This window comes from Tiliqua scincoides, chromosome 4 (genome assembly GCF_035046505.1).
Source record: "Tiliqua scincoides isolate rTilSci1 chromosome 4, rTilSci1.hap2, whole genome shotgun sequence".
NCBI classification, from domain to species: Eukaryota; Metazoa; Chordata; class Lepidosauria; order Squamata; family Scincidae; genus Tiliqua; species Tiliqua scincoides.
Genome location: NC_089824.1, coordinates 100,698,959 through 100,723,507, shown reverse-complemented (window position 1 = coordinate 100,723,507; position 24,549 = coordinate 100,698,959). Strand labels below are relative to the sequence as shown.

General features: G+C 42.7%; 1 protein-coding gene across 3 annotated transcripts in view; it reads left to right on the top strand.

Annotated features, from left to right (window-relative positions):
• Positions 1–24,549, top strand: part of SEMA5A (semaphorin 5A) — a 165,525-nt gene that overhangs the window by 20,979 nt on the left and 119,997 nt on the right. The window contains exon 1 of one of the 3 annotated variants that reach the window (XM_066626254.1): positions 11,312–11,361. The exons of the other annotated variants lie outside the window; for them this stretch is intronic. The gene's annotated coding sequence lies outside the window, so the exon portion shown is untranslated. Of the gene's footprint in view, positions 1–11,311; positions 11,362–24,549 lie in introns of those variants that run through there. 3 annotated transcript variants of the gene reach the window in all.

The following is a 24,549-nucleotide window of genomic DNA, read 5'->3' as shown; positions in this document are numbered from 1 at the left end:
ACCAAAGTCATCCCATCAATTTCAATAGAAACATTAAGCATTTGCTTATCTGCCTCCCACTGAAATTAGATGAACCTAAAAGTGCTAATATTTGGCTAGAAGGTGTCCTGTATGATAGTGTATCTGTATCCATTTCCAGGGATGGGAAATTGAGTCAGGTGACTAGAGTCTGAGTCACAAAAACATGTGTTTTTTGCTGACTCATGTACACTTGAGTCAGGTGTGTCAGTGACTCTGGCACTGACTTGAATCTGAGGTCACTGACTCAGAAATGAGTCCCTACGCATGCAGGTTTGAGTCTGTCTGGGTGTGCTTGCTTTCTTTTTGCAGTGTGAAAGACCTTGTGGGGCCATCATTCAGACCAGCCAAGCAGCTGGGAAGTTCCAGCCAGGAGGCAGGGAAGGGTTAATGTTTTGGTTTTGCATCAAGCGGGAGGTGTGGGGGCACGAATGGTTCCTCTGGATCATTGCATGAAGGTTTTTTCCCTGGATGAGTGAGGGGGGAAGACGGGGGGGGGGGGAGGTGGTTCCTAGCCATCCAGGTGAAACTCATGGCATGGCTCTGGCAGGCTCACTGAATGACCAGCCGCAATGGGACTACTTCTGCATAGAACTGCAAAGGATTGGGTCATGGGTCATACTGGTAAGTTTCCCAGTATGTGTGTCTCTTAGCTGCACGTGACCCTCCTCCCTCTTGCCGCTTCTGTCCCCACTCTCACTCAGTTCATCCCACCCCTCCTGCCTTGTTTACAGATGGGATGGGGACATCAGCGGAGTATTAAATGAGAATTCAAGACACTCACACGCACTCCATGCCCTGGTGGCAGCTCCATTTTTTTCTGTGAAGGCGTGGCTGACTTTTTACGGAAAAGTTTCAGGACTCGAGTCTTTTACAGACACCAAAATACTCTAAGCAATTTGGAAATTTCGCCTGTTAAGACTTGCTTACTAGTTGAATTAAAGGGGGCAGAGACTCGTAACTCAACTCAAGTTAAGCTGCGCTGGATTTGCCCATCTCTGTCCATTTTGTTAATTTTAAAGTTTCAGCCACACTTATGGGCATTTGATCACCCTTCTGTTAACCTTGATACCACTGCAGCTTAATGATCCTGCCATTCTTTTCCTCTCCGTTTTGGGCCTTGAAAAGCAGACTGTTTCATTCTGAAAGTGCTGTTGTTCGGATGATGTTACAAGCTACTTCTCCTCTCCTGTATTATTGAACAATTAATGTTCAATAATAATAATAGAACAAAGACTGCTGACACCCCTGCTTCAAGTACACACATGGAAGCCCATTGATTTCACCAGGATTTTGTATACACAGTTGAATGCAGAATTGCAACTGAAGACAGTTGCAGAAGGCCATTGCAAATCACAAAGCATAAAAATGAAATAGCCTGTGTGACTGTCGGGAAAGGCTGAATTTTTGTTTTCTTGTGGTGGTTTTGGAGAACAGATTATCTGTAAAATCTGTGTGTTGTTTTGGCTTCTCTGTGAAATTGATCCTTGTGGTCTGTACTGCAACAAATTGAAGATATGGTGAATGGTGGAAATTAAGATGCAATTGTAAAGCACTTTAGAAGCAAGCCTTATCTGTTTACTAAAGAATTTCAGAGAAGGCCTATAAAAATCTTATTGGCTTAACAAAGGAAAAGCAGTGGAATGCATATGTTTTGTTTTTTTAAAGTCTGAGCTGCTATACTGAAAGAAAAAAATGTGTTGGAAAATGGAGCCTTAGGCATGCATGTAGTAGAGCAAGCTGCCTTTTCTATTGTAATAACAGTGCGGCATAGTTTTCCTTAATTTATATCAAGTTTTCAGAAGACTTTAATAAAATATTCAAAGTGACTTTGGAGAGGGTGAGTTACTGTATTACTGTCAGGAATATTTCAGTCTCTTAAGTTGCAAAGCTGCTGGCCTAAAAGTCACAGGAAATTTGAGGAAACGGTTTCTCTTCCGTTTAGGCTTGATCACGTACACAGTTCTTTCCTATAGAATTATTTATGTATAAATGTATATCCCGCTTTATCTCCCTAGTGGGCGTTCAATTGTTCCAGTTCTTGGATTAGCGGCTAGAGCAGTGATTTTCAACCACTTTGCAGCTGCACATTGGCGTGCCATGAATCGCCTGCAGGTGTGCTGTGGGTGTCTGTGATAGGGTCATTTATTAGTAGGGCATTGAAGGATCTGAGCTCCTACTGACAGTGTGGTGTGCCTTGACAACTTTAGGTGCCTTGAGGTGCCTTCTCAGTATCCCTTGAGATGAAAAAGGTTGAAAATAGCTGAGCTAGAGAATAGAGTGTCTCCCGTCTGCCTCTGTTCCTTTTATCTCAAATATGTAGTCTATCGCTAGCAAGCTGAGCCCTTCTACCTCTTAGTCGCTCCAGACCAAGATTTATCATTTTTGTGAGAGGAGGCGTAGGGACTTAGAAGGCTGAGGATTCTACTCTGGGAGTGGAAAGAAATAAACAAAAATATCAGCACTTGGTTATTAAAATCTTATATTGCAGTTGCAAGTTGGCCTAAAAAGCTTACTCGTCACTCATCTCTTTCAACAGCTTTTTATACATTCAAAAGGTCCATGCAGCACATTCTTAACACGTTTTGTTATATCATTGCTTATTACTAGTAAATATGTCATTAACTATTTTCGTGCCTTCCAGGAAGGAGGATTATAGGTTATCTCTTGTTCCCCCCCCCCCCGTAAGTTAATACTATCTCTATATCTCAGTTACTTTCCTCCTGAGGTCTTCCAGGAATGATACCTAAAATTGGTCGATGCCCCCACTTAACAGTTTGATGAACTTGGCACGTTCCTTTTTGCAGCCCCTTGTATTCTTGCAACTCAAGGCTCTTCCCTAAATGTTCCATTGTTACTCACTTTTTGTGTTAGCTGCTGTTGCAGCAGGAGTCATTCCTTCATTTACTTATTTACCTTTCCCTGGAAGACAAAGGGGAACGAAGGATTATTCTGCTTCCCAGCACTTTGACTTTTTGGTAAAGTTTCAACTCATTCTACAGTTAATGATGAGGTCTCTCTAAAACAGTGATTTTCAACCACTGTGCCATGGCACACTGGTGTGCCGTGAATGGTCCCCAAGTGTGCCGTGGGAATTTGGGAGAGGGTCATTTATCAATAGGACCATTAGGGGATGTGAGCCCCCATTGACAGCACAGTGTGCTGTCAATTGTCAAAAAGCTGAGGGTGTGCCATTTTAATGCTTTCCCAGTGTGCCGCGAGATGAAAAAGGTTGAAAATCACTGCTCTAAAATGTCTAATAGAATACATTTCATTCAGTTTGTTCTATAATATACTCTTACTTCATTATGGTTGGAGGATTATTGCCTAACCCATTCTGGTCTATTGCTGCAGTGAGGCATCCTTGCTTGGTGATACTAATCTTTGGCAGCTCCCATCTTGAACTCAAGCTTTATGATGTATACAGAGTGAATTGCCATCTGATAATCACCAAGACCTGCAGTAAGCTCATATCCTGACACCCCTGCAAATACAATTTTGTAGTCATTCTAGATGCAATATTGTTTTGGTTTGGATTTTAATAATTGTCCAACCTCCCTGAAGTCCATAGTGGAATGGAATTTTAAAAAAAATCTTTGGTATGTATAAATGTATGTTCAGTACAAATGAATTCCCTCCGCCCCTTTTTTATACAAATATTAAAGGCTCTGAAAGTGGTTACACTTGCAATTAATTATAACTGGAGCGGGATACACTGGAGGCTTAATGGCAAATTAGAAACAGATTTGGGCAACTACATCCATTTCATATTGATTTTGCAATCCAGGAGTGAAGGGCACTGCTATACTTCAGCGAACAGAGCTGAACCACCTGTGAGGTGAGAGTGGTGATGGAAGGCAGACTCATCAGGAGGGCAAGAGAGTGCACTCCTCTGCTTAATAATGTATGTGTTTCTAATGAAACCCATTCTCAGACTTTTCAGTGTCAGGGAAGAAAATTAATGATGAACCAGTTAATAAGTTTGGGCTTCCAAATCCCTCGTAAATATGCATTTTTAAAAAGTGCTTATGTGGATATGGTTGCTGTGTAAACGATTTTGTGAACTGCTTGTTGAAAAGTGGTATGTAAATATTCTTGATAATAAAAAACTTCGAACTGTGCAAGCTTTTGCTGCTTCAAAAATTCCTCTGTAATTTGGGATCATGAAAACATACACCTTTGTATTTGTACTGTGCATCTTTTTTATTATGTATATGTGCTAACGTCTTGCAAAAATAATTACATCCTATTACACATTTTGCTGTAAACTGCCAAAAAGAAAAACGTAAAAATTACCAGGAGTTACAGACATGATCATTGCAATTTTTTATAAAGAATTTTGTTTCCTGGCAACAATAATTAGCTTTTTGTTTCTTGAAAAATACGTTCAGCATTCTCTAGATACTATGATGCATTTTATTTTCCATTCTTCCTCTAAGGATCTCAGGGCAGCATGCATGAGATATTGAGTGACCAGTTCTTGTCACCTCTTCTGTTGGGTTTCCTGGCTGTAAACATGGGTGAATGCTAGACCTGGGGAATATTCACAGTAACACTAAGTCCATCAATTGTATGTATCCTATCCAACTTTCTAGTGCTGATGCAGCTATGCCAACGGGGGGCGCACTGCATCCTGTGGTGGTGGCGCAGTCACAGAGGTGTCCTGAAGGTAAGGGAATGTTTGTGCATTGCACCTGGATGGGATTGGGCTCTTAGACCGTTGGTTTGGCAAAGAGAAAAAGCCCTGTAAGGTACCCCCAAAGGAACTGATGGTCAACAGAGACAAGTACTTTTCCAAAAAGAAAGTGGTTTGTATTAAAAAAGAGTACATAAACTCCAAAACTGACTGCTTTCCAATGTTTACAGTTACGCTCAAATCTTGACTAAAAGGCACTTAACATTGAAGGGTGAGAGGAGAAGAGACTAGATAGGGGATCCAAGTGGTTTATTACCCCATTATCCAGCTGGGAGTGATGACTCTTTTCCAGAGAAAGTCTGCATGGTTTACACCAGTGTTTCTCAAACTGTGGGTTAGGACCCACTAGGTGGGTCACGAACTAATTTCAGGTGGGTCCCTATTCATTTCAATATTTTATTTTTAATATATTGGACTACCATGCTATGTGACACATAGAGGAACAGGCCTTGCTGAGGGAGAATCAGCATGGCTTCTGTAAGGGTAAGTCTTGCCTCACGAACCTTTTAGAATTCTTTGAAAAGGTCAACAGGCACGTGGATGCAGGAGAACCTGTGGACATTATATATCTGGACTTTCAGAAGGCGTTTGACAAGGTCCCTCACCAAAGGCTGCTGAGGAAACTCCACAGTCAGGGAATTAGAGGGCAGGTTCTCTCCTGGACTGAGACCTGGTTGAAGACCAGGAAACAGAGAGTGGGTGTCAATGGGCAATTTTCACAATGGAGAGAGACGAAGAGCGGTGTGCCCCAAGGATCTGTCCTGGGATTGGTGCTTTTCAACCTCTTCATAAATGACCTGGAGACAGGGGTGAGAAGTGAGGTGGCAAAGTTTGCAGATGACGCCAAACTTTTGTGCTGAAGACCAGAAGTGATTGTGAGGCGCTCCAGAAGGATCTTTCCAAACTGGCAGAATGGGCAGCAAAATGGCAGCTGCGTTTCAATGTAAGTAAGTGTAAAGTCATGCACATTGGGGCAAAAAATCAAAACTTCACATATAGGCTAATGGGTTCTGAGCTGTCTGTGATAGATCAGGAGAGAAATCTTGGGGTGGTGGTGGACAGCTCGATGAAAGTGTCGACCCAATGTGCGGCGGCAGTGAAGAAGGCCAATTCTATGCTTGGGATCGTTAGAAAAGGTATTGAGAACAAAACAGCTAATATTATAATGCCGTTGTACAAATCGATGGTAAGGCCACACCTGGAGTATTGCATCCAGTTCTGGTCACCACATCTCAAAAAGGACATAGTGGAAATGGAAAAGGTGCAAAAGAGAGCGACTAAGATGATTGCTGGGCTGGGGCACCTTCCTTATGAGGAAAGAAGGCATTTGGGCCTCTTCAGCCTAGAAAAGAGATGCCTGAGGGGGGACATGATTGAGACATACAAAATTATGCATGGGAAGGATAAAGTGGATAGAGAGATGCCTCTTTACACTCTCACATAACACCAGAACCAGGGGACATCCACTAAAATTGAGTGTTGGGAGGGTTAGGACAGACAAAAGAAAATATTTCTTTACTCAGCATGTGGTGGGTCTGTGGAACTCCTTGCCCCAGGATGTGGTGACGGCATCTGGCCTAGATGCCTTTAAGGGGATTGGACAAGTTTCTGGAGGAAAAATCCATTACGGGTTACAAGCCATGATGTGTATGCGCAACCTCCTGATTTTAGAAATGGGCTATGTCAGAATGCCAATGCAAGGGAGGGCACCAGGATGCAGGTCTCTTGTTACCTGGCGTGCTCCCTGGGGCATTTGGTGGGCCACTGTGAGATACAGGAAGCGGGACTAAATAGGCCTATGGCCTGATCCAGTGGGGCTGTTCTTATGTTCTTATGACTGCATTTGGGAAAATGTTACAGACCTGTACTTTTAACAAGCTACTCTGTGTATTCTTTTAACAATGATAGTAAATGGGACTTACTCCTGAAGTGTGGGTAGGATTGTAGCCTAGGATTGTTAAAAATGTTCTTGCTTGATGATGTCACTTCCGGTCATGACATAACTTCCAGTGGGTCCTGACAGATTCTCATTCTAAAACGTGGGTATTGTGCTGTTAGTGCTAATAAGTGCTAAGGGTGTGAGAACCACTGGGCTAGAGGGCAAAGAGGGGAGGGAGGTCTTTGGACACAAAGGTGGCTGGTCACAGTCCCTGTGGTACAACGTGTTTTCTTATTTGAATAAAAAGGCAATGGGCACCTTAACACATTCTGTAGAAAAGGCGTGTGTGATTTATTGCAAAGAAGCAAGCACAAACTCACAAGCTCTAGAAATCCAATTATTTGTGCCAGTAGCGTGTGTGTTTACACTTGGCAAGAATAATTCTATGTCTCTTGGGATTCTTAAGGCTTCATTTGCATGTAGTTACCGGTCGAGGTTTCTTGCAAAGTAGGGTTTCTCTTCGCCTATCCATTTATACAAGCCAAAGCCCTCAAGTTGGAGGCAGCCTGGCTGGAGTGTAGGCTGGGTCCTCTGGTACTATTGCCCAGTAGACTTCATAGCTAATTGGTGTTTTCAGAAGCAGGAGGTTTCAGGCCCTTGGGTTTATACGTGATTTACTCATGCGCTTACCACTTCCCCTTTAGCCCCAGGTTACTGATTGGCTTGACCTGGTGGTAATAGTGGGAAAATAGGTGAGATTTTTCCTATCTCACCCAGTCTTGTGGCCCCTACTCCCTATAGTGGCACTGTCCACCATGGGGAAATGCCCCAATAACTAATACATGTGTTCCACAGCATTCCCATCTATAGCAGCTCTGGTGGTGTAAGCAGCAAAGTGGCAAAATCCAAGAACTGCTAGGATTTCCAGCTAGGGGATGCCTTGCATCAGCATCCCCTTATGCCACTGGCACAAATACATTTGTTTGGCTATAGCATGGCAATAGATGGAAGATAAGTCCCTTGGAAGTGGTTACCATGTGAAGTAAAAATGTAACTCTTTCTATGGCAGGCACGAGTTCCATAGCTAGAAGAAGCTGTTTTGCCAGGGATTAGACTAGGACCAATTACAACAGCATTCTTGTAAAGACGGGTGCTAGTAGCCCACTGCACACTGATGCAGGCTGGGAGCCAGGTGAGACCAGTTCCCATCAGCATGCTCATGTTTTGCAGGACTGGGCAGAATCACACATGGCAGGGACGAAGATAGACATGGAGGCAGTCCTAGAATCCACACTGGCCACTTGACAAAGTTGCTCTCCAACTTTGCAAGCATAGCAAGATGCAGGTGAAGAGCACCTCATGGAACATGCAGAATCCCACATACAGGGTGGCTGTAGCATATGGACCTATCAGAGGGAACGCTGCATGGGCCAATCCTCAGGCTTGCATGTGATACAGGGCATCTACTCCTATATCCCATCTATTTACTCAGTCTAGCAATGTTCTTTCTGCTATCACTTGATAATCAGGGCTCTCAAGGCTGCATAGTCCCCCACCTATCCCATGCACTGGCACCTGTTGGCAATGGCTTTCGGTATGCTGCCTTCCATGTCCTCCTGCACCTGTCTGCTGTACACCATGGCTCACAACCACTGAGGAGCATCCTCCTACTATTGGAGCCTAAGGAATTATAGAGTGAGGATGTTGCAGATCCTGAAAGCAGAGGCCTCTCCCCGCAGATCTACCCTGAGGGCAGCTGAAGTGAAAAACAATTAGGATGGGATCAGGTCAAAGTTTTTATTGCATTGGCTCAAATATGGACAAACATCTGACATAGGAACATGTAGGTGGGGCTGCCCACCATCTCCCAGCAGGGCTGTTGTGCCATTGCAGGTTATCTAAGTAGCAGGTGTCATTGAGGTCTGTCCGCACTGGTTATGTTTCTGTCTGTCATAGAATTTGCAAAGCATAAGTACCTGTCTGGAACTTGAAAATCAACAGCTTCTCCAACTTGTCACAGCAGGCAGACAGGCTTTGGGTTTGCATGGTGTCAAACCATGGGTTTGGGTCAGCATACCTGAGGGACAGCTGCCTATGGAGAGCAAGGAGAAATAACAAAGGATAGGCAACAGCACCAGTGAACTCTGGATTAGAGTTGCATGCTCAGCATTTGTGAGAGGGAGTGTGCATTTAGTACTGCCCTGTTGGGGAAGCATGGTGCCTCAGACCATTGCCCCTTATGGGGGTTGCAGTGGAACTCTGTGAAATGATTGTTCTGCCCTATGTAGCAATTGCTGCAGTCCTGAAAAACAAAAGGACTCCAAACAAGCCTTTAGCCAGCAGTGGCAATGGTTGGAGTCCCTGGCATTCACCAAGGGAAAGCAGATACTTTCTGCGGTTAGCTGTTGCAAAAGGAATGAATGGTTAGGCAATATAGATTATAGCAAAATCACACTGGACAATACTGGAGGGTCAGTATTGGGAGGGCATGAGACAGTTATGCAACACCAGTATATTGTGTTGTGGGATTTCCTCCCCTCCATTACTTACCTGTGTGGGGTGTATTGTCCTTGCTGCTTCTGTTGGAGTTCTTGTGAGTTGAGTCCTCCCTGAGCAGGATCCCTACAATAAGAATTCTGGAAAGAGAAATCTCAGCAAAGTTTCTTCCCATACATGTTGTGCAGGACAACATGTGGTTTGTGTGAAGTTCCCCACGTCATGCTCCAAGTGACCTTTCACCACAGATCCCAACACGAAAGTTCTCTGATCTCACAAAGGGGACATGTGCCACTCGTCTTATCATTTGATACGTGGTCTGCCTGGCAGGGGCTTTAGTACTGGGATTGGCTGCCAAATGTAGTCTGTTTCCAATGCTCTGCTGGAGGAAAGTGGGCAGAGAGAAAAGGGTAGCAGGAGTTATAATTTTCTGATGTGTTATCCTTCCCTGTTCCCTATTGATATCCAGGGACATACGCCATGGCATACGTTGTTGAGGCTGGTTTGTGTTGGTGCAGGATTGGGCTGTTAATAAGGTGCCATGCATACCAGTTGTATAAATAAAAATAAGACGTGAGCAGGGAAATCCCAGGTTCAGATCTCACTTTGGCAGTGAAGTTGCTGGGTGGTTTGTAGAAATTGCTCTCCCAATTCCCTGTATGTGAGATGGGCTTTATAATACTGAGTTATCTTACAACAACAACAACAACAGTATTTATATACCGCTTTTCAACAAAAAGTTCACAAAGCGGTTTACAGAGAAAATCAAATAACTAAATGGCTCCCTGTCCCAAAAGGGCTCACAATCTAAAAAGATGCAAAAGAATACTAGCAGACAGCCACTAGAAAAGACACTGCTGGGGTGAGGTGGGCCAGTTACTCTCCCCCTGTTAAATAAAAGAGGAGCACCCACTTGAAAAAGTGCCTCTTAACCAATTAGCAGGGGTGACAAGTTTGTTGTAAATATTACAAGTTAAATTGTTTCTGTAGTGTATTTTTTATGCATGTTGAATTTATTTCTTGTTCAGTGTATCTATCCTGGTAACTTGCCAGCTTTACATTTTAAAATATATTTTATGCAGTATATGTGTGCTTTAATTCTAATACTTAGCATTCATATAGCACTTTCTGAGTGCTTAAAACCGAGGCGGAGAGGAAGCAGCTTGCTTGGTGGGTGGCTTGCCACCCAGTGAGTTCATGGCCAAAGTCAGATTCCAATTGTGAAGTACTGATTCACAGTTCAATTCCTTAGCCACTACAGCACATCACAATGCGATCATTTCCTCTTCTTATTTTTTCCTTACTTGTGGGAATACCTTTCCTCCTCTTTGCCTTTCCAGGGACCACTCTGAGCTCTTCTAAAGTGCTCTGTAAATGTCACATTATTACAGTGCGATCACATTATTACAGTGTGATATTTTCATTGCGCAGAAAATTCACAGTAGTGTTTTGATTGTGTATGATCCAGGTATGTTATGTCATAGACCGTTGTGTTTCGCTCACAGCATTAAGTGGTTGCTATGCAAAATGTCTCCCTCTCTGGAGTGTGCCATCCCTACTAATGTGATTGCTGCATACAAGGGGCTGCTCAAGATTTGCAGACACCTACTGGACAGTGCCTGTGTCCAGTATGAAAGTTTGCAATTTCTTTTTGCTGACAATTTTATTTCCTGGTCTAGAAACGAGTTAATTTCAGTTTGGGATGTATGGCAGAGTTATTTGTTTCCCAACAAAGTGAAACAAAACAAAACAGACTGCCTATTACATTGTCAGATGCATTAAATGAATGTTTGCCTGGCCTTTGGCTCCTGTTGAAATGAAAGTTGTGCGGATTTCATGGTTGCTGTGGATACAGGTAACCATATTTGGTTGAAGGGATGCTTACACAAAGCTGCCCTTGTCTCTTAACAAATGCATGGGAAAATAATTTCAAAAAGAGGTAGAGTTATTTGTACAGCAGAGACCAGCCTTTCAGCAGCCATGTAAATGCAAGGAATCAAAGGAGCTTGCAGGGGCCAAAGGGAAGTTACATTGCTGCTGGACTTCCCTGAATGCTGGTAGTTTGGGAAACTGACTTTTAAGAGAATGGCCATTTGTTCTGCACTATGACTTGCTTCTTAGCAGGATGCTATAGCAAGGTTGGAAAAGGGGGGAGTGTATGTGTGTTTAACTTTTGCGGTGCTCTTTTTTTTTTTTTTTACAGAGAAAGAGAGAGAGAGAGAGAGGAGCTGGAGATTGTTACACAATTAAATGGAGATGCACATGCTTACTGGTAACCAAGAATTTTCTCCATGCAATATATTGGGAAAATGGTTTTTTACATTGGAGGTTTGATTATTTTCTTTCAGGCCCCCAAAGTGACACTCATAACTAGTAAAAATTGTAGGCAAATAATTTTTGTGGACTCTCACTGCTTAAGTTATAGATATCACATTTGTTTACCTTTAATATAACTTGTTGCCTCCAATCTGAATTACTAGTGGTGCGGAGAGCACACTGGTGATATTTGAACCAGATCTGCTTGGACCTGACAGATAATGCCTTTTCCCTTACTGCCTTCTGAGTGTGCAGGGGATGATAGACCAAACATGTGCAGGCATTGACATTTTGCAAGGCCTGGTGTAATCACAGATAAAATAGAGACTGATGAATTCTGCAGAGGCATTCCAAGGGCAGCTTGTTATGTTACTGCTGTTGTATATCGGTGTGTGCCCCAGCTTCATGTTGACTTCTAAATTGGAACCTTGTAGGGCTATCTCACAATGACTGTGAGGACTTTCTTTCATCATAGTTTTTAAATCTGCAGAAGTATTGCAGACTTTGTGTGCTGTTCTTGGAGCTGGTTGTGCAACCTGTCCCCCAGTCACATCACTGTAAAGGTAGTGGTGGTGAAACTACGTAATAACTGCTTGTATGTTTCAAGTAAAGGGAAAGCCTTATCTATTTTGTTTCCTACTCTTTGCAGGCTTTGGACACACAACCACGTAATGCTTAACCACGTAATGCTATGCCTTATCTAGCCTGCAGTTTCAGTGACGTTTGACTAGTGGCAATCCAACAACAGCAGCAAAGAATCAGCATGGCACTGTCTGCTGACAACTTTTTAGCCTGAAGGTGAAATGCTGCATGAGGCAGCAGATACCATGGTAAATACAGAACAATCAGTGCATGAAACTGTCAGGCTCATGTGTCCATCTAGCTCAGTTCTGTCTATCCTGGCAGGCAGCAGATCTTTAGGATCAGAGGCAGATGTTTCTTTCTAGCCCTGTCAACCTGAAATTGATTTGCCTGGAAACGTAATCTTGACACCTTCCAGGTGCAAAACATGTGCTCTACCACCAGACACTTGGCTCTGCACTTGTATATGTAAATCAGGTGCCCACTCTGGGTCACATTAAATGATATTGTTCTGAGGATACTGTAGTGGAACAGGCAGAGAGCTGTACTTAGTCCACCCAACAAAAATTGCACATGGAAAAATAATTCCACAAACAGCATTACCATGTGAAAATAAACAGAGCTGTGTGACACTTCAAATATGTTCATTGAGTTTCAGCCTCTCAGCTGCCATATTGCACTAGATAAAAAGATCAATAAAGGATGTGACGTACAGGTGATATATACAGTGATGTACAGGTTACAGTACATCACTGTGGTCATTAGCTTTTCTCTTGAGTTGGTTCAGACATTATGTAAGAGACGATGGCTTAGAATCAATTGTGAAAATTTTCTTTTTTTAGGCAGTAGTGTGCACAGCTGACACCTAGAACTGAAACACACTTGGAGCAGAATGTCATACGCTACTGCCTAAAAAATGCAGCAAATATTCCTTGAGCTTTAGGCAGTCCTCAAGTCTCTGGCAAACCCACATAATTTTTCTCCATCAAGGCTTTTTAGACTGAGGTGTCTTGATACCCCAGCCTGTGGGCCCTGGCCTCTGCCCCCTTAAGGGGCTGGGGCAGCCAGGAGGCAGGGAGGAGGCAGCGGTGTGATCCCCAGTCGGGAGGGGGCTGCAGGGGCTTGGGTACACTTACACTGTCTAAAATAACAAAGTGTCTATCCCTCTTCCTCTGCCAGCTTTTAGGAGCCAGAAGAGGGAGAGACAACTTGTTACTACAGGCAGTTGTCCTAGAAACTGAGCTGCAGAACCTGGAAGAGTTTTAAAACAATTTTCAACTGCTTTGCTCCAAACTTCCATGGCATACCTGTGGACCTTTTGCGGCACACCAGTGTACCACAGCACACTAGTCGAAAATCACTGCTTTAGCATATGACATGAATAGCCAACAACATGTACGTTAAAAGAAGTGTTTATGTATTTTTTTTTGTTTTAAGTTATAGCACAGATTAGCAGTTGTGATTTAGAATATTCAGTGCTCTCCTCAGCCCTTGTAATTGAGGAGCCTTCAGCTGAGGAGTCTTGACTAACCTTCAAGAAAGCCACCAGTATTATCCCCAGATTGGTGGCTGAGGTTGAGAGTGACTTGCTCAGTGAGGTCATAGCAGAGACAAAATTTGAACTGGAAACTTCTTGAGAAGTAGCTTTGTCTTTTTAGCCACGATGCTGCCTCATTTCTACAGTACAAATTGGGAAGTACAAAGTACAATACAAAGTTCTTCGGAAGCATCTTTCAACATCAGTACTATAAATTGGAAAATTCCAGTCTCGGACAATGATGGCTTCATAACAGTGACCCAAAACTGGTCACTGTGTCACGAAACTGGTTACAAAACAGTGACCCAAAATGCTCTCATTTCTGAGAAAGTTATTTAAAAACAACAGCAAACCCAAACAATTACTGGGAAAGGGTCAGTCAATCATTTCTTTAAGCATTTGTTGGCACAGTCTGGTCTTTTTGTTTTGAGTGGCCATGCACAAGGAGAACTGGGTGGAGAACGTAAACATCATGCAACCCCATTTGGGAATATAGCAGATTGTTGAGCATATGCGACATTCTGCATATGTGGGAACCCACAGAATAATTATATGCTTTTACGTACATGCATCTCTTTTAAGACATAGATGAAAAAGCAAAACAGCAGACCATAGAGAAGAGGTTTTAATTGGGCCTTGCAGACCAGTGCAATGGCTCCTAAAGTTTCTAACTTTAACCTAAGAGGATTTTATTTTAATTAAGAGCCAGCCTCTGGCAGCAAGAAATGAGATCGCTTGTACCACTTGGAGCCTGAAATGCGCAAAGGAATTTTATCTGCTTAAATAAGATTTATGCTATTTAAAAAATGCCAACAAGAAACACTTGGTGTGAAATGAGTTCAGAATGGCAATAGAAAAGAATGCAACTGTGCAAGCCTATGCATGACTACTCAGAAGTAAGCTCTATGAGTTTAGTGGGAGTCTGGGATTTTCCATCTAAAGCAGGGGTGGGCAAACCCTGACCTGCAGACCATTAGTGGCTCTTGGAGACCACTAATCCAGTCCACAGGGAGCCCCAAATCTCCAATGAGCCTCTGGCCTGTTGGAGACTGTTGGAGCCTGTGCTGACCTGTGACTGCTTGTCACAGACATGAACCAACAGACATGAGCTGTGGGTCAAGTTAGAGCAAGACCTTTTATAGTCTCCATGTGTTCTGCTTTACCCTGAGCATAATTTTAACTCCCCCCCATTGCCTCTGAACAACTTATTATTATTTTTATTATTTATTGGATTTGTAATCTGCCTCCCCCCCCCAAGGGCACCCAAGGCTACTTATGTCTCCATGTGTTTCTGGCTTGGTCTGTATGTTTTCACTGTGCAAGAAGTGTGTGGCAAACAGTACATAGTTCTCATGTGGTTCGACTCTAGTTCTAGTTGGCAACCTTCAGTCTCGAAAGACTATGGTATCGCGCTCTGAAAGATGGTTCTGGAACAGCATCTAGTGTGGCTGAAAAGGCCGATTCGGGAGTGACAATCCCTTCCACACTGGGAGCAAGTGCAGTCTGTCCCTGGCCTGTCTCTCTGGCTATGGGCCTTCCTTCTTTGCCTCTTAGCCTCAGACTGTTGGCCAAGTGTCTCTTCAAACTGGGAAAGGCCATGTTGCACAGCCTGCCTCCAAGCGGGCCGCTCAGAGGCCAGGGTTTCCCACTTGTTGAGGTTCGACATGCTTGTATTATAGTTCTCATGTTATTATAAATAAGCTGTGTAAAATTCATTTATATAAATTTATTCAAATTTGAAATGTAAATTAATTCTTTTTCCCCCGGCCCCCAGCACAGTGTCAGAGAGATGATGTGACCCTTCTGCCAAAATGTTTACCCACCCCTGATCTAAACAAAAACCCTAGTTACTGTACAAAATGCAATGGATGAGGGGAACCCCTGTTCCCCTGGGAACTGGAAACTGATACAAAAGAGACACCCCAGAACTTGTAATACATTGACAGCTATTAAAATAATGCTATGTGTCTTCTGTTTGGTGTGGCATAATTATTTTCAAGATGGTAGGTGAAAGGCCAGATATTTACTTGCTTAAAGGCTTAGAGAGAGTAGCAGCCCAGACAGATTGGCATTGTTGCAGCATCTCACTGGCCTTGAATCTTTAGTCTAACATGTACAGTTCATTCAACCATTGAATGCTACTGGTAAAGCTCAGAGGTCTTGTGGCTTGGGACAGTGGTAGCCAGCAGGTTATCTGCACCAAAGCTTATGAGTAATGAGAATGAGGGATTTTAATATCAATATCTCAAAAAGGTTCACCAGCATGTAGCAGTGGCATTAGAACAGTGAATTTGCTTTAGTTACAGAAACAGCTAGCTATAGCATGAAATCATATATAATAGGTGATGGGGGTGGCAGCATGGGAAGCTACTCCTTCAGACAGAGAAATTTTAGAAATTCTATTTGGCTGGCCCTAGAGACTGCGATGAAAAGTGAAGTTGATGCAGCCGTTTGAGATCTGTTGTTAAAAGGCCTTAAAACCAGAAATAATTGGGAGAACTTTTCCCTTTTGTAGATTTTTCCTTTTGTTGATTGATGTCTTTCAGACATGAATAAATTAAATGTTTGCCTTATTTCTTGTACCTCCACCCCCGCTTCCTACGGTCATGGATGAGGGACATATACAAAACTCTGTGGCCAGATACCTATTGGTGTGTTGAAAATTGTTGTATGTAATTTCTTGTATCATTATAATTTAAGCTCCTGTATCTTTTAGTCTCCCTTTCTTTTCTTTCAGTTCTTCCTGGGGAAATGTAGCTTAGAGCCCCTACCGAGAATTCTGAAACATTTCTCATTAAAACATTTATTACGAGTTCAGTGCAACTGTGTTGGCTGCTTTATATTCGAAGTCCAGCCTGGAAGGAAAATAAATGGTCCATTCTTTTGTTGTGCTTACTTCTCCTCTGGGATCACATTTTGTTTGGCAGGTGCTCTTGGTAGGTCTGCTTACTACCTGAGCTGGTCTCGCTTGACATTTGATTGCTGAGCAAGAGAGTGCACTGGGAAATGCTGGGCAAGAATGCATTTCAAGTAAATTTTCAACTTAAAAAGAAGTTGTCAGGGCACAGCCAAGGCAACAGACAGCTGTACCTGAAATCTAGATTTGCAGTGCGTTCTGTCCTCTGTCTCAGAATCCCAGAGATGTTACTGGGGGCTGGAGGGCAGTAGTCAGAATGCTCAAGGGCACAAGGCCAGGCTCCTGGTATTTTGACCAAGCCTTGGCCAGTCAAGGTGTTTCATACTATATACCAGTAACAATGATTGGTGTTGCACACCCATATTCTCTCCTGTGCTTGGAAGGAGTGCTGAAGTGTGAGCATGCCTGGGCCCAGATGACTTACTAGGCTAGGTCCCGGTCTTCGGGTTACGGCCCCTAGTTTGCATCCCTCCGAGAATGGGCCCATTTAGACTATACATGCCTGACTAGCCTGCCCACATGTGATTTGAGACACGAATGAGCACATCTTCCAGCTTTATTAATTGCATAAAGGGGCTGTTTCTCTGAAACACCTCCGGTTACATTGTATAACACTAAAATGGTTTATGTTGAATTTTTAATCTTCCTTATACAATTCAGAGGCACTGATTTCAACAGTAACCTTAGTTGTTGTTGTTGTTGTTGTTGTTTTGGTCTAATCAAAACATTTTAGTTACCTTAAATTTTGTGTTTTTATCTATCCTATTACCTAATCCAGCATTTCCCAAACTGTGGGTTGCAACCTGATGTGTGGTGGATCACAACCCCATGTGCACCGGGCTGCAATATCATGCTCCCTAAAATGCCGCAATGCCTTATTGGGAGCCCTGGAGGCCACTTCCAGTTTGGTATAGGAGCTGCTGGCCGAATGCATTGTAATACACCTCGTATTATACAACTGCATAGCGTAAATTGCAGCTAAAGTATTGATGCTATGCCAAACATAGTGGCATTTTTTGAAATTCTCGCACCAAAATTAATAAACATTAAAAATGTTCAAATTTTGTTACTCAGTATTAAGCATGAGGGTGGGAGGGAAAGTTGAGTATGCTCATCCATCCCGTGTTTTGCGTGGGCAAGGCTAGTCCAACATTTATTGTCTTAACTGGTCCACTCTTGAGTTTCAACTGGGGGAAGCAGAGTTCAGTTTTGTGGGTGGGTCACCTGACCTCTCTCAAACCAACAGAGTTTCAAGCTACATAAAGAAAGGGCATGATACAGGATGTGCTAGATGAATAAACCAAACCCATTGTGAGACTCTGTTACTTATGAGAGAAATTGCTGTTGAAAGCCGTTCTTTTCTGCAGTGCAGCAAGATCCAAGGCATACTTCTTAGTTATGGGTGCTGGAAATAGTCTGAAATGCTAAATGTCTTGTCTTTTAAAGAAAAACACCACCACCACAAAGGACAAAGGAAAAACAAATCCCTATCATTATGTACCATTATCATGACTTAAGCCTGATGCATTGCCTTTTTAAGTTTAGCAGCTTTTGAAACCAAACAGTAATCTGAAGATTATGCTGTCTATTGACTTTCACTAGCATCCAAGGGCCCTTGAAATATTTGGTAAACTCATAAAACATGTATGATGCTATTTCTAAGAGGATTGCACCATAGAATGCAGCTATTGTTATGCAGCTACCGCCTGTTGCATCTTGCCAAAGAGTGCCACAGGCAGCTATTTCTATACTTAGTTCCACCCATGTTATTTCCATGGTGTCCTTCTGGCCTTGGATCCCTTGCAAGGATGACTCTATTTAGAGTCGTTGCCAAACAGTCCAGTCAAAGCTAGGAATTTACTACATTCCAGGGACAGTCCCTGGCTTGTGCTTTCTTTTGGATTCAGCCATTGGGTTTTAAAAGTTGTGTTTGTTTTGCCAGGGTTCAGCACCAAGAAGCCTCACGGCCAAAACCATCTCTGATGTATACCATCTGCTTTTCTCCAGTTCCTGTCCCAGAGACAAAAGCAATGTATGGTGGGAGTCGTGCTTGTGGGAAGAGTATTTGCCAATCGCCTACTTTGTGAAATGGGGGGGGGGGCAGGTCCATAGTTGCCTATTCCCTCCTTCCCAAGATCAGCCTCACCACTAGTGAGGGCTGGTTCTCATCTTGTAAATGTGCTAATTCTGTCCCATCTGTGGAAGTTGAATGTAAGCTTCTTGGCAAGGACCTATTATTCTGTAAAGTGCCATGTATTTTGACAATGCTAAAATAATATCAAACTGTACAACCCTTTACCAAGGGATGGGAACTTGAGTCCAGTGACTTGAGTCCAAGTCGTGAAAATCAGTGTTTTTCACTGACTCATGGAGACTTGAGTCATGTATGTGGGAGACTTGGCAAAACACTTGAGTCAGGGACCTCTGATCTGTCATTCGCCATCCGCTTGGGTGACTTGAGTTGTCTGCCAAAGCCTACTGCTTGCACTCCCTCCATCTTGCCCAAAAAACCTCTTGTGTTGATCCAGGAAGCCATTTTTTGCATGCATGAGGAGCAAAGCAGCAGGCTATGCTATGTTCAGAGATGGGGGGTGCAACGAAATGGTTAACATTTTTGTTTGCACTCAAAAAAAACTTGCTGCATCTCGTGATGGAGAAATTGTAGCGACTTCTGCAAAAATATCAATTTTACCTGGATTGAAATCCACGTGAGGCGCCTGCACGTCTACAGAGTCGAGGGGAGGGAGGCGCCACCTCTGGTCTTCCAGAGCATCCATTGGATGGAGGATGCGTCTCCGGGATCTAGGGAGACAGCCTGGAGGAGCCTTTTTCCTTATAGGGACAAGTGGGTTTTGCAAACATAAGGAGGGGCTGCAGGAGATCTGGGGCATGTTTAAAGGGAACTCCAAAATGCACATAGAGCCTGGCAGCAGCCCCATTTTTTTCTGCGAAGCTGCAGTGGGCTCTTTAAAAGGAATGACTTGAGACTTGAATCTTTTCAAGTTGCGAAAATGCTCTGGGCAACTTGGAAAGTGCCCCTGTTATGACTTGTTTTTGAGTCAAGTCACGGGGCGGAAACTCGAGATTTGACTCGAGTCAAGCCGCACCTGACTTGCTCATTCCTGTCTTTTACATCTGAGACATTGACGAGTTCTGCATCAGAGGTGAGCTGTTGAGTTAATTGGACCAGATGTAAAGGTCCAAGACCGTTTTCTGTTGGAGAGGTTTTTGATAGCAGCTCAAGCTTGTCGTCATGTTGAGTGCCCATGGTTAGTGTCCAGGGTGTGGTGTACAAGCTGTGGCATGGCTGGCTTATGGCACATCTGGATGGGAGCATAGAGAATGTACGGGCCTTGCTGTTTTTAAGACAGTAAGCTGCTGCCTGTTCCATGACTCCATATACTGAAGGCAAACCTTTTCCAAAATTCAATTGACCGACTGTATTTTTATCCTGACTTTCTCCCTGAAGAAACCCAAGGTGGCTTACAAAAACCAATGCAAAAATAACAAAGAGCATAAAATCACAATTAAAATAAAAAAAATATATTAAAAGCCTGTAACAATTAAGAATATTTTGATAAACAGCAATCATACATAATTATGTTTAAAGCCATTTCCGAACAACGTTGCATATATGCAACAGTGACCAAATGTATACACCTGTGAGCCGAGCAATAATAGGTTAATACATAAGCATAAATAATACTTTTGCTAACAAGCAAATTTAAAATTGCTCATTAGCTGCCTTCAACATTTTTTGTGACAAAGTGCGGATTAAATACTTTAGATATTTAGTGCCAGATGCACTATTATTTTGAAATATTCTTAAAAATAAGTATTACAATGCATGCTGGAACAGATACAACAGGAAATTATGGTTTCCATTTGTGAGAACAAGTCTGCCATAGGTTCTCATGCTTCCCTCACCCCCATGTCATGAAACCCCCTTAGGGGTGTCTCACAGGACCTGTTCATTTCCCAGCTGTATGTATGAAACACACAGCCCAATACAGCATAAATGCCTGTGTGGTGATGCAGTGGTGTCTGGTGAATTTCAGCTACTGGAGGTCTCCTTGAGGTGAAATTTATCCCCTTGCCCTGGGGCAAGCCCCAGCAGCTGCGATGGGTCAAACCAGACCTGAACAGCGATGTTACTGGCACAAGTCCATGTTGATCCATTTCAGGGGATTAGGTTAGGGAAGTGGGTTAGAATATGGTGCTGGCCAGTGCTGCTGGTTTCATCTTCCTCCTGGGCCTGTTCCACCAACCCCCTGCCCCTGATGCCATTGTGTGTGTATGTTTTCCTGGACTCCAGGAAAATTTGGATTTCAGACTCTCCAGATGATCTTTTATGAAGCTACTAGTTTTTGTGCTAGCTGTCTGTAGAATACCTTTTACAATAGTCCTCAGATTTGTTTTCACATTAAATTACTGAAAAACAAAGGGCTGCATGGAATTAGCATGTTATTAATGAAGGAAGGTGTTTTAATGAAAACATTTAAAATTGGGGCTAAGTTGGTTGAGTGACTTTTGCATTTTCTTTTGGGGCTGTGCGCATGTTAACACTCGTATGTGAAAAAAATTACCTTCCTATATCATCTTAATTGTGTATGTTATGCTGCAGGGTGACACTGGAGATATTAAAATATGGTTAACAAATTGTTGTTTGCTAACTGGAGCATCCTGTATATATTTCTACATTGGCATTTCTTTTGGAAATATATACTTGTGCCTTCTGAAGAGGTGCGAACTAGAAACCTCTGCCTTCCTTGCTAAATTTTCCTCTTTTTTTTTTTTGTACCAAAAGACAGTTAATGAATAAGAAACTAGCAATAGTTAATTGGTGAATTGCAAACTGCAACGTATTAGTGAATTCCATAACCTAGTTAAGTAATTTAGATGGTAAGCTTTTTGGACTGAAGACCTGTCTTTTGCTTATGTAAAGTGCCACATAATCCTGTAAGAGAGACTTATGGGATTTTTGTAATATCTACTTATTTATAAACAAGCTTGGTCTGAGCCAGACTAGCACCTGAATGGCGATATGGAAATTCTGTCCTCATAAAGCCTCATGCAAGACCTGTTGCTATCTTCTGCTCCTGCCTATATAGCCAGATGAGAAAGGGGGAGTGAAGGGAAATGGGGAGAGTGGTAAACCAGAGCTCCTCTCCTTTGTCTGTGCTGTTCTGCTTAAACTAAACATGTTCCTCTCATTCTGCATGTTTCAAATAGGACAGTGCAGATGAAGGAGACAGTGCCAGACCTCTCCTTTCTCACCCTGGTTGCTTAGAGCAGCGGTGCTCAAACTAGCGACCTTTGTGCACTTGGAATGCAGTCCCTATCTATATTGCGTCTGAGTGTTCTGGCCGGACGCTATGCAAAGATCTCCTTGTTCAGAGGACAAGGCACTCTGGTCAGTTGTGTCATCTGCCTGGTGTCCCAAAAGGCTGTGCGATAGAATGTCCAGGAAGACGCAACTGCCCAAAGTGTCCCTGTCCCCTGATTGAGGGAGACTTTGCATGGCAGCTGGGCAGACAGCAACCAAAAGGTCCGCTCACCAGCCAGAAAGATCCACCTGAATGCCGGATCCAGCCCCCAGGTCATGGTTCCAGCAGCCCTGGTTTAGAAGATGAGGTGGCAGCAGCAGCTTCTCTATCTACTTCCAGCGGGCTACCCCAATCCTCTTGCTCTCTGCAAGTTGAAGGAGGATCAGAGTACTGGTTGAAACAGCTTGGTGGGCAGCGGACAGTAGGGGTAAACAGACAGATGTGGGGTGCAGGCCACCCCATGTCAATTCATTGCTCGCTTAGCCTGCAACTCAGAATGGTTGCTTCAGTCAGCCTCATTATACTGAGCCTTACTTACAAATTGAGCACTGGAAGTGCTAGTGTGTGAAGCACCATTCTCCTCAAAAGCAAACAGCATAAATGACTTCATGACTACTTCTTGCTAACCAGCTGCCAAACTCAGACTTTCTCCTTGTTTGGCTACAATAAGGGCCCAGTCCTATTCAGCTTTCCAGCACTGATGCAGCCGCAATGCAGCCCCCAGGTAAGGGAACCAATGTTCCCTGACCTTGAGGAGACTTCCATGACTGTCCCCCTACTGCTAGATGAATGTTCACCCTGTTGGCACGGCTGTATTGGCGCTGAAAAGTTGGATAGGACTAGGCCTTAAGACTGCTGAGTGTTGTTTCTCACCAGCCTCGACCTAAAGAAGGAACACCTTTAGCTATTGGCCAAAAGCTCAGAGGTATTTCTCATTTCACTTGGACCAACATAGTGCCATAACATATTTTGAAATGAAAGATATACAAAGTGACAATTTGAAAGAAAATAGTTTCAGGTTAAATATAAATGGAAAATTCTGACACTTTTTGAAAACCAAAAGTGTTTTCTTTCTTCTACTAAACTTCAGGAATTGCAAATTCATTTTCGTGAATTTTTCACAAATGAGAAATGCACTGTTTACTCAGAAGTGAGCCCCACTTAGCCAATTGCAGCTTCCTCCCTAGTAAGAATGCTTAAGATTGTAACTCAAAATACACTTGTTTTTAGAACTAATTCAGTATTTATCTAAAATCTGACAGGCATTTAAAACTGGAAGAGCATTATTGGGATGCAAGACAAAACTGAGTTGACATCTTGTTGCAGGCTAGGGGATAAGCTAGCAACAGTGCTGATTTCAGCACTTTCTGGCTCAGGAACGCCCTCAAGAAGCTTTGCATGTTGATGTGTCCAAAAAGTGACTGGTGTTTCTGCCACTGTTATTTCAGAGGGTAATTATCTTGCATGTTTGTGCAGCCCTTCTATTTTAAGTGCTACATACCACATTGAAAACACACCCTTCAATTTCCGAGCTTTTGAGCTTCTAAAATGTATCCTGGAAGAGCTAACAGTTCCTCCAGTACAATATGAAGTTTTATTCTATTTCTCTAATCAGGTTATGCATTTATCTGAAACACAAAATGTTCAGATTTATGCAAGCAATAGAAAAGGGACAACTTCAAGGCATCCTCACCTAGCTGGTGTTGAAATGTTCATGCAAAAATTTGTGGTGCTATTATACATTCCCCATTTTGTTTGGATACTGTCACATGGTTGAGTTCAGCCCAGGGCAACCAACTAGCCATACTGGTTCAATTCAGACATTGTGCCAAACCATAGTTGCACTTCCAAATGTACAGTAGGTGAACCATGGCTTAGAGCTGCTTCTCTGCTTTTGTATTCTATTCTTGTAAACACTTGTCTACACATGTTAACTCCTGTTTCCTTGGTATATATGTAACTGAATTTCAATTCAGGCATCACAGCATACCATGCTTAATACAAACCATGGTTTGTAAACTCAGTTCAAACCAGCTTTAGCTGATCACAAGCCAAGATTTGTGATCAAGCCAACAATAGTTTTCTTTATCATGGTTTAACTTATTTGAATCAAACCATTGTACTATAGACATTCCAAGACTAGCTGTCTCATTTGTACCTCCTCCACTTTTTGTAAGGAGCTCAGGAATACATACATAGGGTTTCTCAAATTTTCTTTTCACAGCACCTCTTGTGATCCTGGTTTGCCCACTGTACTGTTCAACTTGGCTTAACCCTGGTTAACCTCAATGGCACTTAACAGATGTGCTAATGAACCACTTAACTGTGATTAAAGGAGGAGAAGAAAATTCACTTAAGGGGAGGAGTAGTGAGGAGGCAATGCATTGCTAAAGTTGGCTCTTAATTTTTTAACTGCAGTTAAGAAAAAGGCAGCTAGTATTATGTCAGCATGAGCCCAAAGTATAATCTGCATTGTATGCTGTCCCCTCTTACTTGTATTTTTACACAGTAAAGAGCAAAGTGTATTTCTGTGAAAAGCTGTAAAAGAAAAAAAATGACGTCCTAAATTTATTTTTCCCCTGAGCTATTAAAAAAAAAACCATCACCGAACAAAAACCATATTTCAAATCTGCAAGGTAAAATATGGGAGCAAACTCATAATAGCAAAATCATATCTGCTTCACCATTTAATTACAAAGTTACGTTTTATGGAAAAAAATAACTGCATAGGAACTGATATCTGGAGATTTATTAATTCCTATTAAACAACCCTGAATGTTG